We start from the raw sequence: 4,657 nt of genomic DNA, 5'->3' as shown, positions 1-4,657 counted from the left end.
GAAGGTGGAGAAAGGGACTTTATTGAAAGGCTTGTTTTGTTTCCAGATATATAAGATCTTTAATCTTATTTATCCTGGCGTAATGCGATACATCAGATAAACTTCTCCAGTTGTTCCAGGGGCACTGAGCCATAACAGATCTGGGCCATCCAGTGTGATTAAGGGAAGGCAGAAGCTGTTCCACGCCTGCTGCCAGCACTCTTGCTGAGGTTATATTGGTGGAACTCATGGTGCTGGGCAGGAATGCTGTGCTGAATGGCACGCTGCATGGAAGCCGCACTCACTGACTTGTTTTATAGATTGGTTTCCTGAGTTGGTCACAGCAAGTTACTTCTGAAACCTGTGGTCTGTTCTTTGTTGGACGCTCTCAGTAAGTCTCTAGCCCTGCTGCATGCAGCGTATTTGTCTGATGGACATACATGCTTTGAATTTCATTTCTTCAGAATTCAGACTCTAAGTAAACCAAAACAAGATCTCTGTATTTTTCACCCTGGTAATATAATCTGAATTTTCAAGTATACCTGTACAAGGGGCCAAACTCCACAATTAGGACTCTATTTTTACATGATACATCGGTGCATATTTTAATGATATCCTTTAAAAATCAAACTTAGGTCAGCTTGCTTTTTGGGATTTCATTTTGGTACCCCCACCATTGCTGTGTGAATTATTTATACTCATTTCAGACAGATGGCCTATGGCTATTAATAGCTAAATTTCTGTATTGCTATTACAGTTGTTATTTCAGAAGTATCACTGAAACTATGATTCTACCATGCCTCAAAAGTGGGGAGATGTTAACAAGCAGCAATTATGAAAGATTGCTATGAGCTGCTTGCAGTGTAAATATTTCTTCATGGTGCTGACATGTGATGAGTGTAAGAGTGCTCCATTCTGCTCTTGAGTGTACACGTGGAAATTTACCAGCAGAAACTTAACTTTTTCAGTGTTAAGGTATCTATTATTTACTGTCTCTCAGTAGGAGCCTTTTGTTCTGTCACGCTTCATGCATGTATTTGTGTTGAGAACTTTTAAGTGACTGGGATGGAAGTTATGTGTCCTGGGCAGAGTGCAGCAAGGGCGCTGCAGTGTCCCAGCAGAGCGTTAATGGCAGCTTGGGCAGCACTGCAGCACTGTGCCATGGAGACGGCCCGGACACAGGCAGGGATCCCATAGGGAAAAGAAGAAAGGAGGTGGTCATGTAATTGAAGACTATACCATAAAGCACATGCAGCAGTGGGTGTAATTATGGTTGAACGTAATTATGCGCCTCCTAACCTTACGTACCTTAATTATAGCACCTCCTAATTCTTTGAGTGCTTGCCTTGGAACTCAGTCTGATGTGCTCCACTGGCCTACAAAACACAACACAGCTGTGCCTCTCTTATTGCTTAAGATGGTTACTTGGTTAATGCAAACATTGGTGAGTTTTTTTAATATATATTTAACTTATTGAAACTAGATAGTGAAGGAATTTGGCAGATGACTTCGAAGTGGAGCTGTTGCTGGGAAACTTGGCCACTCTATTTCCCTGGGCAGGGAGAGCTGTGCAGGGTGTTCAGGAATCTGGGGGTTTTCTGGGAGTCATTTTGAAAGTTACCCAAACCTTGTGCAAGAGCAGAACCACCCCCAGCAGCCACAGGGTCCTGCTGGCAAGGCCATTCACTTCAGCACTTGGTTGGAATGGTCTTCCTGTGCTCGCTGTTGCCCAGTCCTGTGGGAAAACCCCTCGGGCCTTCCCTGCAGTGAGCCACAACAAAATGTGAATGTCTCCAGTGTGCACATGTCCCAGGGGCTCTATCAGAAGGCAGAGAATAATTCCACCCACTGCCATCTTTTCTTTGTTGCAGAACTTGGCCTAAACCTCATGTTGATTTGAAAGCACATAACAGCAGTAGACATGGAGATGGATGATGACAGATGCATCTGGATGATATAATCTTTCATCCCAACAATATTTCTCCAACAGATAACAGCAGCAATGAATACAATAAGCCCTTTGGGTTCTGGAGTCTCAAAGAGAAGGTCCTGTGCAGAACAAGAGGACCAGTGTTCTACTTCACCCCAGAGCATTGCTTGTCACTGTAAGAGGTCCTGAAAATTTCAGTGCATTAGAAAAAGCAGAACAATGGTGATGCATGGCTTGAAGTAATGACTGGTATTTAGGTGATAGTGGAAGACCACCCCACGCTGTGAATCCATTTGTTTCTTTTGAAGGTGCACCTTTCTGCTCCCTATCCGTGGCAGAACCTTCCAGCCTGTATCTGTCCGAACGTTAGTGCTGCTGAAAGCAGTAATAATGATGCAACCAGCACTTCACTGGACACTGAAGGTGAGCTTGGTACAGCCAAAAGACAAGCAGGCTGTTGTGCTTCTGATAGGTGATAGTAATCATACAGCAGGAATTAAGATCCCCTTCTCTGGAGGTGAGGAGACCTGTGGTGGCTTTGGGGTGTCTGTAGGAACTGCTGCAGATTGCTGTGTGCTCCCACACTCTTCCTGCAAGCAGGTGGTCTTGGTGGGCACAGAGGGAGTTCTTTGTCTTGTGCATTTAGTACACAGAAGGAAAGCAGTTGTGCACCCAGAGTGGCTGCTGTGCAGCAGCAGTGAACGTGTCGAGATTTCTTCCTCTCTGGTATCTTGAGACCTGTTGTTCTAATGACTTCTCTTCCCTCAACTCTCTCCCCCACCCACCACCTCCCCTTGGTTCCCTCTGCAAACTTTCATGGAGCCACCCCCAGGCTCCATGTTTGTGCCCTTTCTTCTTAGTAACTCGGGAGTGAAACTGGAGCAGCAACTCATGGCAGAGAGGCAGAGCTTCTTGTTAGTGACCAGGGAAGAAGGCCGCAGGAATCCACTGCTCCACCTCTCCAAGAGCGCTTCCCTTACCGTGTGCCATCCCTGCGCTGATGTCTGAACCAGTGCCCCTTCGGATGCTGCTGTACTGATGAGTCTGAACTGGACAGTTTCACCATGTGGGGGCTCTGAGGAGAGCTAATCTCCTGAGAGGTGAACGTACTAATTATATTGGTAATTACTGTAAAGCCTTTATCCCGCTTTTGCCAGTACCCATTGCCATGGTGACGGCAGCAGGTACAGCGGAACGCCGCAGAGCCCTGGGTGGAGGGTGGGGAGCTGGTGTTCCAAGTGCTTCCAGATTTTACAACACTCAAGATGTTTCTTTGTTGCAAATGAAACTTAAAATATCAAAAAGCTCTCAGAGAAACACAAATCTCTTTGTGAGCTGCACATTCTTTCCTAAAACATCACTTCTGTGGGTAGGTGCGCTGGCAGGTCCTGCAGGCTGGTCTGCAGCCAGAGCCCTCAGGGGTGCCCTGTCTGACTCAGCAACTGCTTTTCTGCAGCCTCTTGGGCTGAGAACAACAGCCCTGCCACTTCCTGGCTCTCAGACCCTGCCTGCTGGGTGAACTTGGAAAAAGAAATTCCCACCAGTGCCTCAAGTGTGTCTGAAATGGTAAACAGACCATGCTTGGGCTGCTTTGTAGTGACCTGCAGCCTGTGCTCAACTTATTCTGGCTGCAGCAAGTTCCGAGGTAGTTAATGTTCTTGTGTTAAGCAGTGCTTTTTCCCACATGCTGTAAATACCAATTATTTACGTTTTCGTTATGAAGATGAAATGGCTCAAATGTGGACACTTGTTACCCAGGTGCCAGGCAAAATCAGTGCTCCTCCTGCCACTGCTGCACACTGCACTGCAAGTAGTGGAGCTGTGAACAACAGAAAGCAGTCAGCACCTCCTTTCTGCCTGAGTGAGTTTCAGAGCTCACAACAAGCTCCAACAGGAGCACACCAACAGCGAGAGCACAACGTTCTATGTGCACAACTGCAAAGACAGCAAGGCTCCTCTGAGCAGGGCGGCTGTACAGCCTGATCTCCATCTCCCAAAAACTCAGAAAGATCTCCACAGGAAAACAAGGGTAAATGAGGGCACATGATGTTGTTTCACATCCTCACAGAGATGGCTGCCATCCAACTTTCCCTCACAGAGAAATGTAGCAGAGCTTTGGATTCAGTACCCAAGGTAACCCAGGGATAGCACGCATAAAAGTGCCTACATAAAGAGATAGTGGAGTCAAGGATGGTTACACACACAGGAACACACATACACACAGACACAAAACTGACCTGAAACCGAGAAACTGAAAGATCTTGTCTGTACAACAATGTACTTATCTTCAATTGCCCCCTGCAAAGCAGGGACACAACTGCTGTCTGAAGGTGCAGCATCTGACGAAACAAGCTTGCAGTCAGCTGTGTGGGAGAAGGGGATGGCTGATCTAGTCTGTCTGACACCTGAAATGTGTGTGTAGTGTCCATTGACTGGGCTGACCCAGCTCTGGGTCTCTGTCTGAAAGCAGAACTCTTGCTTATCAGCAGTGGGGGAAGCTGAAGAAAAGCAGTTGCAGGGGGGAGTGGAGAGCAAACAGTGTGAAAAGTGAACAAGGACCCACTTACTGACAGGGAGAAGCTGGTGTGCTGGGGGATGGGAGAAGATGGGACCTCTCTGCAGCACATGATGCAAACTTCAGCACTTCACAGAACCATTTCCTTATTCTGGCACTGGTGTGAAAGTTTCCTCTGCAGAAACAAGCCAGTGAGTGCTGTCAGTACTGACCACAAACCAACAAGATCCCAC

At 47.0% G+C, this 4,657-nt stretch overlaps 1 long non-coding RNA gene across 1 annotated transcript; it reads right to left on the bottom strand.

Annotated features, from left to right (window-relative positions):
* On the bottom strand, nucleotides 1-4,415 carry LOC107305899. Its single transcript, XR_001551919.2, has 3 exons — nucleotides 2,890-4,415; nucleotides 1,288-1,355; nucleotides 1-453 (listed from the first exon to the last, which is right to left on the bottom strand). It is a non-coding gene; the product is annotated as an uncharacterized LOC107305899 (long non-coding RNA).
* Nucleotides 4,416-4,657: the final 242 nt, after the last annotated feature.

Source organism: Coturnix japonica, chromosome Z (genome assembly GCF_001577835.2).
Source record: "Coturnix japonica isolate 7356 chromosome Z, Coturnix japonica 2.1, whole genome shotgun sequence".
NCBI classification, from domain to species: domain Eukaryota; kingdom Metazoa; phylum Chordata; class Aves; order Galliformes; family Phasianidae; genus Coturnix; species Coturnix japonica.
Note: the sequence above shows the minus strand (reverse complement) of the source record. Positions and strands in the feature narration are given on the sequence as shown.